This window comes from Balaenoptera borealis (assembly GCF_965194805.1).
Source record: "Balaenoptera borealis genome assembly, chromosome: 8".
Classification (NCBI taxonomy): domain Eukaryota; kingdom Metazoa; phylum Chordata; class Mammalia; order Artiodactyla; family Balaenopteridae; genus Balaenoptera; species Balaenoptera borealis.
This window is the reverse complement of record NC_138865.1, coordinates 47,163,192-47,177,888: the sequence shown is the minus strand read 5'-3', so window position 1 is coordinate 47,177,888 and position 14,697 is coordinate 47,163,192.

Below are 14,697 nucleotides of genomic sequence, written 5' to 3'. Positions count from 1 at the left end.
TTCTGTCACATGGTGATTTTCTAACCTTAGTCAAGTTTTTCCTCTTTCTGAGTCTCCGTTTCCTCATTTGTAAAATGTGGATAATAAATTTTACTTCAGAGAAATGCTGTGGAAATTAAATGAAATAAATCATTTCAAGCACTTAACCGTGGTGTCTGACACAGAGTAAACACAAAATAAATAGTAGCTATTATTACAATGGAGTGAAACTAATTGAGAATCCAAATTTATTTATTTACTAAATGAACATATTGGGCTAATAATGGATAGCTAACATTTATTGAGCATGTGTGTGACCCATACTCTTCTGATGCTTATATTCTTCTGTGGAGCTTATGTTCTAGAATTTCTGCAGTTACCTCAGTGTTGACTTCAGTGGACTTCTGGTATGTGAATCCAACTGCATGGGGTGGGGAGAAACACTGGGTCCAAGTTCAAATGTGGATCTGCCACTTATTTTTGCATGGTTTTAACAACTCATTTAGCCTTTCTGTTTTGCTTTCCTTGTTTTCTGATGGTGAAAATAACAGCTTCCTAGTAGTGAAATAATAAAGGTGAAATGCTTGACCCATGGTAGGGAATAATACTGCCTCCCCTCACCCCCATTCCTTTTTCTTTACTTCCTCACTTTTCTCTGTTAAACTGACTTCCATATTTCTGAAATTCCTCAAATAGAGCTGCAGGTTTCTAGACTTTAGGTAGAAATTCCATAGTCTTCAATTAAAGAGATCAATGTTTATCTATAACATCAGGGAAACTGAACTTCATGCTCAGAGACGGCAGAGATTTGACCTTGATCTTGTGTCTTGGTCCAGTGAGTTGTGATTCTGAGCTGAGTGCTAGAGGAGAGTAGTAAATGCTTAACTGGGAATTGCCTTTTTTTGTAAATCTGCATCTGCATCTTACTCTTGCTCTCAAGTCCTAGAACATGAATTTCTGTTTGTTTTATCCACATTCTAGTCAAATCCTACCAAAGAAGACAAGACATTATTTTTAACATGGATGAATTGAAAAGAAAAAATAAATAACCATTGTTTTTTTTTGTTTTGTTTTTTTTTCCTTTTTAAAACAAGCCTAGATAGCTGCAGTCTAGAGGTTTGAAGCTTAGGCACTGTCTTGTCAATGATATAGAATCATCTAGAAGTCTACTTTGACTATTGCCCCAACCTGAGTACTGCCTAAGCACTGACTTACGCCAAACCTCTTCTCTTATGTCAGCAAGCTTTTGATTTTGTGTGTGTCCATCAGCTAGGATATGACGGTAGAATATTTGTGGAGAATCTCAGTTCAGGTGACCTTGATGCTTAGAGCTAATTCTCCAGGGCTGTCCAGTATCTGGAACTTCTGGCATCTGGCAAACATCACTAGCTTGGAGTTGCCTCCGCTGTGTGAACTTGCATTTATTAAACAGAAACCTAATCTTTAAACTTAATAATTTTGTTGAAGGAAGGAAACTTATTTCTTTTTCCTGGCTGGGGCTTTGGGAAGGTATCTGTCTTGTTATTGCTCCTCTCCTTGCTTGCTTTATGCTTTTATTGAGAGTTTGAATAATACTTTCAGTCTCCTTCTCTCTTTCCTTTGGGAAAGGTCGTTTTTTCCCCCTAAGTCTTAAAACTATGAAATAATGGTGATAGGGAGGCATTGGGACTTGAAGAAACTAGAGAAGCTAGAAAGAGAGCAGTTCCATTTTAGGACATCAGGGGCTCAGTGAGGTGATGGAATTGTCCGGGCAACTGGAAAGAGAAGCTGGGTCTGGACCGAAAGGAGCGGAATCTACTAATCCTAGCAGGAAGTAATCAGTAGTAGGAAGTAATCAGTCCTGAAAAGTCAGGACGTAAAAGACCCAGACTTAGAAAAAACTGCCCTCAGAGTGCTGGTCAGAGTCGTCCAGCCTGTGGCAGGAGCAAGTGGGTGTTATTTTCCTGATGTTAGATCCTGGAGGGAGAGTGTAGGAATGACCCATGAAGTATAATGTTAGAAGGACATTATCTGGCCTCAGTAAGGATAGGAAGGAAACTGAAGGAAATTGATTGAAACTGCCTTCTTGGTTTGGGGCTTGGGTATGAACCTTTGGTTACTTTTTTTGAGAAATAGTTTTTTCATCTGTTTTAAGAGTTCACACTCAGACATTCCCCAACTCTGTGCTCATAAATTGCAATGGCAGGGGACAAGAATATTGCCTGATTGGAAAGGGATAGGACAAAATATTTTAAGAGCCATGAAAGGTTTATGCTTTGATACAGGGATTTCTCTCCTGGAAATTGCTCTTAAAGAAATAATCCGATAAAGGGACAAAGCTTTATGCACCATGATATTCGTTGCAGTATTGTCTGTCTTGGAGAAAATCTGAAAATTGCCTAAAAGTCCAATATTAGGAAAGCATGAAATAAGCTCAACAAATCGATGGACTGTTCTATAACCATTAGGAGTTGTAATTGAAGACTTTGCAACAATAGTGGAAAAAAATGTTTATAACCTAAAATGAAAGAAAACCTACAAATATTGTATGAAAGCTACATCCAACTGGGCAGCATTTATTTTCATGTGTAGGCAGGGATTAGAAAATGAAAATAAAAACTTGGTGATGGTGATGGGAATGTAGGTGATTTTATTTTTTATCTTTTCAATGTTCTTTACTACAATGTCTGTGCAACTAGAGAATGTTTTTTTGACAATGCTAAGGAGGAAGTGGCTTTTAGTGATTCTTACTTCCTGATAAAGGTGACCTAATTGAGATTTTGTTTACTCTGTACAGGAACTCCTTGCTTTTTTCTTTGCAAGAGGCTGGGGTCAGTTATTGGGGGGAATTCCAGTGAGTTAAAAGCAAAATCTCTTGAAAAGCCAAGAAAATATCTGTGTTGAAATGTAGTTGCAGCAGAAAGACACTGAATGTGGGTCAAGGAGCAATTTTCCAGCGGAAGAAGTTGTTATTGTTCTTGGAGATGCTGATGAAAATATCAGGTCTGCTGGATGTCAGCTTCCTCTGGGGACAGTATCATGGATGAGGTTAGAGTGTTTGACCTTGAATATCCTTGAGAATGCACTGAGACTGAAGGCTATCCCTGGCTTGGTGTAAGTGGGAATTCTTGTAGAGATTTTGCAAATTCTAGTTATCCCATGGTCATGGTCAGATATATCTCTGGGCTAAAAGAATACACCAGCTCTGGAATGGTGAACCTGAGCACCAGGAGATGAGAAATGAGGTGCGTTTTAGAAACCTTTCCTGATCACATGGTGTACCATCCTCTGGGTTTCCCATGCATGTTTTTGCTGTAGGAAGATTCCCCCCCACCAAAAAAAAGAATACACCAGCTCAAGGGCAAGACTAGGCCTTAAGAAACCTAAGAAAGGCTGGTGCCCAGTCTAATCAGGAACTGTTGTAGAAAGTGGAAGCAACTGGAAGCAGAGGAGGTGAGAGAAGCTGCCCTGGAGGTCAGCACTGGTCACCTTCTTCAAACAGGTGTGAGTGGGGTGGACTGAGTTGACCCCTGTTTAGGAAGAGGGTTGTGATAAGAGTCTGGGCCCCTCAGCGTGGGGAGAAGGGAAGCATGGCTGGTGGGCATGGTGGTGGGACTGTTGTAGTTATTGTATTTCCTGAGGGTGCAAAATATGCTCTCAGGGCCTGATGTCTGCACTCTGCTCCTGCAGAGTCCCTGGATTAGAGCTCTTTACCTCTACACAGCCTGCACATATATAAGTGCACAGTATTTAAATGAATTCCTTCCTTTTTATGTGCTTCAGTGTGTGTGCCCACTAGGGGAACAGAGAGGAGGGGTAATTAGATATCATTTAGTTTAATATCTTCACTTTTTAAAAGAAACTGAAGTTCAGTAAGAGAAAACATAAAAGCCCTCCCTCTTCCTGTCCTGGGTCTCAGGCAAGCCAATCCTCAAATCCTCGCCCACTGGCTGCTTGCCTCTGCCAGGCTTTGATGCCAGCCTGACGGCCACCAGCAGGGGTTGGCATCTGTAGTTGTGTTTTCTGATTAAAAATATGGCTTAGGGAAGACTGGCAGAGGTCTAATGTACTGGGATGCGATTCGACCAGGGTTTTGGATGAGAGTGTGAAGATCTGTATTATCCCAGGATGAAGCACAATGGAGGTATGAGATGCAGCCAAGTGATGTGGGGAGAAATTGAGAGCCTCGTGAGTGGAGGGGAGGGCGCGTAGAATCAAAGCACCCACGGGAGCCTAAAACACTGAAATACTGATTGCTCAGGTTCATAGAAAATGCAAATGGTCATGAGAAGCAAGCACCCTTATCTCACGGTGCAGAAAGATTGTGGTCCAGGCAGACTGGTTTATAATCCTGAAAACTCTCCTCTTCATCTGAGCTCCTAGGGCCTGAGGTTCTGTTGGCACCCTTGGTGATGTATACTGGTCTTCAAAGTAGGAAGCACTTCAGAAATAGCATCTGATCTCCTTTGTCTTTTTAAAGGAAAACATTTCTTCTTTTTTCTTTTCTTCTCTTCTCTTTCTTTTTCTTCCCTCTTTTTTATCCTTAGCTTTGCACCCATTTGTTCTTCTGATGGAGACAATCACAGATGGGACCAAGATTAACCATAGGCAGGAGGCCAGAGTAGATGCAGGGGAGGGGAGTGGACCTTTTGTGGGAAGTGGGGAGCCAGGAAACATGGGCCACGTGTGGCTGAGTTTCCATATCCTGAGTTAGGCCACTGAATCCCATCATGGAAAGGTGAGTTGCAGACTTGGTGAGAGCCCCCAAACCCTGGGCTTTTTTAGTTAGGGAAGGACTGAGTTGGCTGTTGGCATAGTCGAGTGGCAGCCTTTGGAAAGTCAGTTTCAACAGCAAGAGAGAGAAAGCAGTGTGCGTTCAGAAAATGAGAGCCACTTCTGGAGCTTTGCACAAAGGGCCTCGTGCGTTTTGAGAAGGCACGTGGACTTTATTTGGATGTCGTCGTGGACCCCTCTGGCATCAGCCTGCTGAGTGGGATGAGCAGTGGATTGGTATGCCTAGGACAGAGGTGGAGGGAAGCTAGAGCTGTGAATGTTGTTAGGAGGCTTAGCGGAAAGCCGAGTGGGAAATACAAAGCCCTGACCTGAGGCAGAGAGAGAGGATAGAGAGGTAGGCCGTGGAGGGGGAGAGAGGCTCAGGGCTTGTTCCAGGGCGAAGGAAGGGAAACCTGGAGATCACTCCTCACCCCCCGGGGATGAAAATTTCCTCCGAAATAATTTATTCATAAGAAACCAAAAGGTGTGGAATGAGTAAATGTTATCCCTCATTCCCAAACTGAAGTTTTAGATGAGTTAGAGAAGAGATGAGGAAAGAAAGTGGAAGAAACCAGGAGGAAGGGCTGTCACTTCTAAACAAAACCTGAATATTTGGTGGCAAAACCCTTCTGGGGATTATGACCACCTCCAGTAGGTTCTCAGGCCAGGGGTGTGGCACAAATGTGCCTTTCCTTAGCAAACCAGGCCAGATCCAAGCGAAGATTTAATGAAACCAGGGAGAAGCAAAAGGGAAGTAAATATATGGTGATATGTAATCAGAGAGTCCAGTTTACAAGATATGGTTGCCTGCCAGGGACACGGAGTCAATCACCTCAACTCCACAACGTCCAGATTTGACAGGAGACCCAGAGTGAAAAAGAGGCCAGTCCTCCTGAAGACAACCAATGACCTCTTTCCAGTAACCCCCTCTTCCCCAGTGACTGATATGCAGAATGCACAATAGCAATTTTCTGTTGGGGTGACTAGATAGATAGATGATAGATCCATAGGTGATTGATGAATAGATACAAGGGACTTGCAGGAATTCTTATGTTTCTTGGCCCTTTTTATATCTTGCCCCAAATTCAGGGAAGCCCAGAGTCTCAGGGAATGGGTCACTTCAGAACAAGGGAGACATCTAACTGTGATGTTTCCCAATGTCTCAGTGACATCCATCATTTCAGGAAACAATTTGTAGCATCACTTCTGACCAATTAGCAGAGGACTAGGCCTAAGTAGCTAAAGGTGAGAAATGGGAATTCTGCAGGTACCAGTGGGATAAGCTGTGATGTGACCTCATCTATGAATAGGACACGTGGGGACCATGAGGATATGGAGTAGCAGAAGGTGAAACGTTGAGGGTTGGTCCCACTATGCTCTGCATCATGTCTGAACCCCACTCCTCCTTGTGAATGCAGCTGGGATCCTGGTGTAGACAGAGATCTCCAACGTGCAGAGAAGGAGACCCATTCCTGGCAGGAACTGAGCTCTCCCAAGGCTGTAAATCTAACACACCAGGGGAGCTGTGTTTATTTTCCCTTCTCACCAGCAGGGGAACAGGGAGAACAGCTTTAAATCCAGATGGCTAGGACTCTGCTGGAAAGAAGGGCCAATAGCAAACCATAAAAAGCAATATAGACCTTTTTCTCCCCCCAGTCCAATCTGGCCTGTGGACACTTGTATAGTACTAACAACAATAATAGCTCCCAATAATTATTCTCTTAATTTGTGCAGTGCTCTTTACGTGCAGTACTTCACATAATTTCACAATAACCTAATAAGGAAGGCATTATTATCCCAATTCCACACATGATGAATCGGGACTAGAAAGCGTCTATAAGTTGTTCAAGGTCACACAGGTAATAACTGACAAAGTGGTTATTAGAACCTGGTCAGTCTGACCCCAGAGTCCTTGTTACCTGCCCCAGTGCACAACCCTGGCTCTCTTAGCCATTGATGTCCCTGCTTGTCTTGGCCACAAGGAGAGAAGTAGAGTAGCAATTCAGGGACAGTAGAAGCCCTTCTGTGTGCCGGGATGATCGTGTACCCCACTACAGACGCAGTCACCACACTTCTCAGGGGACCCTGAGACACCAGAGCATGTCCCCAGCATTGCAACTGCGATGAGGAAGAGCCCAGAAGTCGTTCTTAGTTAGGAGCGAGTAAATCAACCAGCCGGTGTTGATGCTGCCTGTGGGAACAGTCAAGAATCGTGGAAGGACTTTCCAAGGAGAATAGGGGTTTGTCTCTGGTCTGTTGTATAGATTTCGTTTCACTGTAGGAACATCCTGTCAAAGAGCTGGAGTTGCCCATGGGGGAGATGGGCTGCCTCTTTTCCAGTGCCCATCAGGCATATTGGAAAGATGATTTCTGTTATAGCTAAGAATCTGGGCAGATAGCCTCCAAGGTCCCTCTAACATTCAAATTCTAGTGTCCAAAGGTGTTGAAGGAGGATCTGTTTTACGCCCCATCTAGCTGAGTGCTTTGCTAGATTTGTTGCTTGAGTGGATGGGTGAAGCTGGCCCCGGGGTGCTCTGCAGTAGCCTGGAGTGTGCCTGTAGAGCGCCTTCTCCCCACCCTCCCCCCACCGTCTGTGGTCTCGCTTCCAACAGGCAAAGCAGAGACTCACTTGCTCAGCGCAGCCCTGCAGGCCTACAGGGCAGAGGTATCCTCGGGCATTCACACAGACTCTGAGAAGGTCAAAGCAAAAGGGCCAGGTGCGTCTTGCAGCTCTGCTGGGATGCAGTTTCCCTGTCAGAGGCAGGTTCCTGCCCTGGGGCAGAGAAGAGGAGCACAGCCTCTGGGTGAGACAGTCAGACTGGCCAGAAGGAGCCGGTGCACGCCAAGCCACATGAATGGCAGGAAGTGATGGAAGCCACAGGTGGGGTCAGGACCTGATTGTCCTTGGGGTGATTTCTGGGGTTCTGGAAAGCTCTTTACAGAAATCTTCCTCTCCCCTGCCTCCCAGGGGCTGAGGTAGGTTATGAAGGGGAGAAATGGGGAAAAGGTGGGAAGATTCTGTACCCTGAAAAAAGGGGCCGTGGGAGAGGGACTAGACTACAAGATGATAGGAGCAACTGAGACTTATGAGGACTCATTTTTCTTGCCTCAGCGCGAGGGAGAAGGTGGCAGTACCCCCAACTTGAAAAAGGTCCCATAAGATTGACTTAAGAAGGTAGAATTTATAAAATACTTCATGCCTCAGGATTTTCTCTGAAATTTTGGCCTTGTAAACTGTGCCTGGGAGATTTTGGCCAACCCTCAAGTATCCCCTGAGGGATTCTCGAGAGCTCTGTACCCAAAGAGCATCTTCAGCTGTCTTTGGGGATGGCTCTTTCTCTGCTGCTGCTTCTCCTCATCGGGGCCACTCTGAACATCTGCCAGAGGGACCTTCCTCAAGGGACGCCTGCCAAGCACCATCGGTGGCCTTGTACTGCTCCCCAAAGCAAGTGTAAAAGCTTGGCCCTGCCAGAAATTTTAATTTCCTTGGAAAATGGAAATGTCTCGTAATAAATGTTTTATTCTAACAATTTTATTTTTTGCTTTTTACACATAGTAGAGTCACAATTTTGATTGGTGTGGATCTGAAAACTCTACACATGATAAAAAGTATGATTATGTATTTAAGCAGACATGTTAAGTGGCTGGAATTTTGGTTTCCAAATGCATTCATTCCAGAGTAAGCCTATTACTTCCGGCTAAGCAACTTCTAAGGTTTCCTGTTCTGTCCAGCGTTAAGCCCTTAGCTGCTGAGATCGGCAGAAGGCTTCCATTTCCATGCTCCTGTAACTCTCCCCTGTCCTTCAAACTGCGCTTCTCCATTCTGGTTGGCTTTTTTCTTTATCAAGAATATCATCTCTTCCTCTTTTTGAACTTTATTCTCATCCCTCTCATTCTACCTGAGGTCTTCCTGCATCTGAGAAGCCATCCCTTCCCCTTTCCTCCTTTTTCATCCTAGAACACTTACAGTTTTTACCACCCAATTCAGCTTGACTTTTTTTTCTTTTTTCTTTTTCTTTCTGAATATCCTAATCACTGTTCTTGTCTCAGTGGAGCAAGGGCACTTCTAACCTGGAGCTTTGGACTTAGTACAGACATGACATTTTCTTCAAGGTGAGGAAGATCAATTAATCTAACTCCTACCCACCCTTCAGCCCCTTTATTCATACAGATGTGGGAGGGGAGTGATTTATCTGGTTGGTATGTTTGGGAAGAATAAACCAGGTGCAAGTAGCCTAGTTCTCTCTACCCCCAAATCCTTCCTCTCCCCCTTGGGAAGCTTCGCTGCAGAGAATATTAATTCTCGACTGTTCTTCCAGGAGAGAGTCTTCTCCACTTCTACTGGGAAGTGTGTGCAAATTGGCCTAATTCTGTGTTTCACTTCCCAGCCTATGTGGCTTTCTCACTAAGTTTCATCCTTCAATTTGACCTGTATCAATAATGAAAGTGATATTTTGAGCCTCAATTGCCATTCTTTGTTTTATTTTTCAAAGTATTTAATGCTCAAATGAGGAAAAGGTCTGATATTATTTATTAGAGACCCTAAAACCAGGAAGTAATGGCTTTAGCATAGGTGAGTTGAGGCAGGAGGCATCCATCACCCATAACGTATGACCGTGCTCCTCTGTGCTGCTAGATCTCACTGCATTTTGGACAGGCTGAATCTCAGGATGAGACCCTCCAGCGTGGACCCTCCACTCCCAGATTGGGTCATCAACAGAGCTTTTGGGTGTAATTTGTTTGGATGCTTAAATATCCAGGCCAAAAGGAGCATTTTGGTTTTAGCACTGTGAGTGTTTAATTCTTCCTTCTGTTAAAAAGTGGTCAAGAGGTTCAGCTGCTTGGAGAGGCTGCTTCTGGAACCTGAAATTGGCCCAGGTCAGTGGGAGATGCTGGCCTTATAGTTTATGATCAGGTTTCACATGACTAAGGGTATAAATTTTAGAGGAAATATATCCCCAATCTACAGCCTTCACTGCCTATTTTTCTTGTTCCCAGTGTACAGAGTTAGGAAGTTCCAAGAGAAGCCCAAGAGCCCTGTATCTGAGTTCAGGTATTGCCATTAGGTCTATAAGAGCTTTAATGGGTTTGGGATTAGAGTCTGATAACAGAGCAACAACAACCCTGTGAAAAGTCTGAGGTTGTTCTTAGGGGATTTAGTTACCAGATGGATCAAAGAGCAGCAATGGCTACAGGGAGAATGACTAAGCTTTATACCCTCCGGTATTTCAGGCAGAGTAGTAGGTTGAATGACTGCAGGCCAGCAGATGTCTGAGAAAACCTAGTACCCAGGTTTTGGGAGACTTTGCAGCAGACAGATGGGTCTGTAATTTAGAGTCTCGTGCATGGTTCCTTTAAGAGGTTGCATGGACAGACTCTACTTAGGTCCCTTCCGTGGGATTGTGCCCAAGAAGTGAAGTAAGTGTTTGACTCTCAGAGAAAGCTTTTCACTTGGTATCTCCACATATCCCCTGGGCTCCAGTTCTGCATTCCCAGCCCTAGGTACTAGAGTCAGGTGCTAGAGCGACTAACTCATCCTAGTTTGCCTGGAATTTTCTGAGTTTTAGCCTTGAAAGTCGTGCATCCTGGGAAACCTCTCAGTCCTGGGCAAACCAAGGTGTGACATATGAATGAGTGGTCATAAAATGTTTCTTGAGAGGATGAGGACGTATGAGTAAGTGCCAAAACACCAGTGCAAGTATCATACAGAGGGAAAAGCACAAGCTTTAGCCCGAGATAGACCTGGGTTAGAATTCTCACCCCACTTAGTAACTGTGTGACCTTCAGTGTCAGGTAATGTATACAAAAATCTGAGATAGTGCTTTAGTATCAGGTGTTCAATAAATGGTAGCTATTGTATGATTTGAGACATAAAAGTGATAATTGCAAGAAGATTGTAGTCAGATGCTCCTCATTCTGAAAGAGATACACAGAGACCTCAAGAGGGCTGTGAGATGAGGGACCTCTTTGAGTGTAGTTTTATGATCTGAGTCTTTCTAGATTATATAGATTTGGAGGTATCTCTGTTTTGCTCTTCATGTCACTGTGAAGACATTTAGAAGAGGAAGAAGGATGGCAGGTTTCCCTCTACTCTTCCAAAAGCTTGTCCTTTATGAGTGCCTGTTTCTTGGGGGCTCATGGCAGCCGATGGTAAGCTACCATTTGGTGTGGTGTGGACAGAAGGTTAGCAGCCCATGCTGTGAGGGGGCATAGTTGCATAGGCTTGAAGAATCTTGGAGACTGGAGAGGTCTCAGAGTTTATCTAGTTCAACTCCTCCTTTTTATATGTGAGTTAACTGGGTGGGACCCAGAGAGGTAAAGTGATTTGTCCGATGTCATACATTGAGTTAGTGGAGAGCCAGGACCAGAATCGAGGTCTCCTGATAGTTGTTGAGCATCTTCTCCACCATACGTATGTCTTCCTCTTGCACCATGGCCATATCTTCCTTCATTTTCATTCTTGTTCATAGCGCACTTTTAGACTGGAATTGAGCTTTGTACTAGATTTTTATTTTTGTGTAACAAGTTGCCACAAACTTAGTGGCTTAAAATGACACACATTTGTTATCTCATGGTTTTTGTGGGTAAACAGTCTCAGCACAGGGTTTAGTTAGATCCTCTGCTCAGAGCCTCCTGAGGCTGTAATCAAGATATAGGATAGGCTATACTCCTTTCTGGAACTCAGGGTCCTCTTTCAAGTTCACATGCTTAGTCTAAAGCTTAGTTTCTTGTAGTTGTAGGATTAAGTTCTGTTTCCTTGCTGGTTGTCAGCCAGAAGCTGCTTTCTGCAACCAGAGGCCACTCACAGTTCCTTGCTATGTGACCCTCTCACAACATCGTAGCTTACTTCTTCAGGACCAGAAGATTCTTTCCCTTCAGAAAGGGCCCAGTCCCTCTTTTCTAAGGGCTTGCATCTGATTAAGTCAGGCCCACCCAAGAGAATCTTCCTTTTGATTAATTCATGCTCAGCTTAATTACATCTGCAATATCCCTTCACCTTTGCCAGGTAATATAACCTAATCACAGGAGTGAGATGCCATCATATTCATGACCCATGAGGGTGTCCTGCCCACTCTCAAGGAAAAGGGCTTATACAAGCTGTGTACACCAGGGGGCAGGGATCTTGGTGGCCATCTTAGAATTCTGCCTACCACAGGGGTAGAGATCAAGGAAGACTTCTCATGAGCAGTGATGCCTGAGCTGAGGAATGGAAGATGACAGAGATTTCTAGTTTCCCCATTAATTTGCAAGTTTTTGAGGATACATTGCTCATGCTTCTTTTAAAAAAAATCCCTCATGCTTAGCACAGTGCCTAGTATATGGTTAAGTGCTAAGTTTCCGTTGTAGAATTAAATATACATACAAAAAGACCAGTATGAACAACTCTTAGACATTTGATAAAGCATTTTGAGTTCTAGGAACTAGCACAGGGACAGGTTCAGGAGAAAGCAAGAGAGATATTATAAAGCCTCTGCGGCAATTTGGTCCACACTGTTGTTCATGGGTTAAGAAACTCAGATTTCCAGATCTGCTTACTGTTGCCCATAGTATGGCTTTATAAAGCGACCTCGATACAATGTTTCCTGCAGTGCTTTGGTGGAAGAGCCCAAGGTTTCTACTGCTGGTCCAGTTGACTATTTGCTGCACGGGTCACTGGGTTTTCTTCACTCCCAGATGCCTCTGTATCCACTGAGGTCCTGAGACGTATGGATTATTACCCCAAGAATCAAGTGATGCTGTTTTTATCATTTCCTGAATCTTTGAAGGAGAATTGGGACTACAGTTACTATTCTTTAAGCTTAAAATGAGCTTCAGTGAAGAGGAGGAAGGAAAATTGCTTAAGTCAGACCCCACAGCTAAAGGTAAAATGCCTAGAGAGTCTTTGAAAACTTTAGTTTGACAGCATTTCTAGTGTTCAGCTCAGCTAAAGGGAAGGGTGCTTTGTTACAGAATACAGTGACAGTTCTGGAAAATAGCAGCCCCTTTGGCTTGCTTACACTGGGAACATAGATGTAGGAGGGGAAATAGTTTTGTGAAAAGCTACCTCATTTGAAAAAAGTCTTGGCTTAAGTAACATAAAAAAGGGCCCTGAGCTTTGTAAGTTTAGAAATAAATAGACACAGATATTCCTCAGCAAACCTACTTAGTGTGTGTATGTGGCCAGGATAAGAGGGTTGTGCTGCACTTCCTTTTTCTATACAGGGTTGAAAATATCTAATTCTGATGGATATTTAATTTAACTGTTTACCCACTTTCCATGTTTTTCTGTGTCCCTTATTCCAAATTATATTTCAATGATTGTTAAGAGAGACTGGTGGGGGCTTCCCTGGTGGCACAGTGGTTAAGAATCCGCCTGCCAGTGCAGGGGACATAGGTTCAAGCCCTGGTCCGGGAAGATCCCACATGCCGCGGAGCAACTAAGCCCATGCGCCACACTACTGAGCCCGTGCGCCACCACTACTGAAGCCCACATACCCTAGAGCCCGAGCGCCTTAACTACTGAGCCCACACGCTGCAACTACTGAAGCCTGTGTACTCCGGGGCCCGCGTGCCACAACTACTGAGCCTGCGTGCTGCAACTACTGAAGCCTGCATGCCTAGAGCCCGTGCTCCACAACAAGAGAAGCCACCGCAATGAGAAGCCTGCGCACTGCAACGAAGAGTAGCCCCCGCTCGCCGCAACTAGAGAAAGCCCGCACGCAGCAACAAAGACCCACCACAGCAAAAAAAAAAAAAAAAAAGAAAATAGAATGAGTAGATCTCTCTGGACTACAAGAATCCATATTTTTAATAAGCATCCAAAGATTCTGATTCAGGGGGTCCATATTGAGAGAAATATGACTGGAACATAATTTAGGGGTGCAGAGCCACTTTTTAAGGAAAAAATGAAAAGTTCAGGAAGGGTACTTGTAAATAAAAAAATAAATAGGCATTAGGTTCATTGTGAGAATCAATGGTGGAGTCACTCTTGCCCATGCTGTTGTTTTTAGATGTATATATTTTTTCCCATAACTCCAAAAGCAGACACTCTTAAATTATATTCTCACAGGCCTTCCTAACACTCAATAAGCTCTGAAACTTTGCTTCAATAATGCTTGACCTTCATTTCCACCTCTGCTGTGCTTTTCACTCATCTGCCTTTTTTGTAGGTCAAAGAGAGCTGACTCAGGGGTTCTGGAAAGGTCCATTTGCTTAAAGAACAAGGAACGTCCTTCCTTCTAGCATACTTAATTTTCTTTAGGTTAAGGCAGAAACAAGGGCACCAAGTGACGTTTTTAGCTTCTGCTAAAGGGCACTTTTTTTTTTTTTTTTTTGGTGGAAGAGCCAAAGCTTGCCCGGGGCTCTAAATTTAAAGATTTCTTCCTTTGTCCTCCTGCAGTTTTGATCAAATCATCTGCATTCCCTGAACAAGCGCTCTAGAAATCCACAACTATTTTCACGTGAAGTGAAATGAAAATCTCCTAAGCCTCTCCATGACATTTGCTGACAACCCTTTTTGAAAAGGAGAAAAGGAATTAATTTTTCAAGGAAACTAACTGCGTTACAGAGCATATTGACTTCCCCTCCCTCCCCTGGAGGGCTTACCCACCCGACTGGCTTCAGTTGACCCACGTGGAAGTTTCCCAAACCCATAGCTCTGGCCCCGACTTTTAACTTCAACCCCACCCTTCCATCTGACTTCTGGCCGTTTCCACTGGCTCCACCTGCCTTAGCTGGGAACCTCAACAATAATAAAACACACTTATTATCTTCCTCTGTGCAAACCAGTCGCCCTTCCTTCTCTACTTCTGTTATCCATACTCAGCTCCCAGGGTAAGAAATATGAAGTCATATTTCATTCCTTATTCTTCCATAATTCTACAGATTGTCACTCACAAAGTGCTGTTTTCCTTCATAACCTCTTCGATATACACTTCTTTTTTTTTTTTTTTCTGTTGCACATCTTAACTCAAGCTCTTAATATCT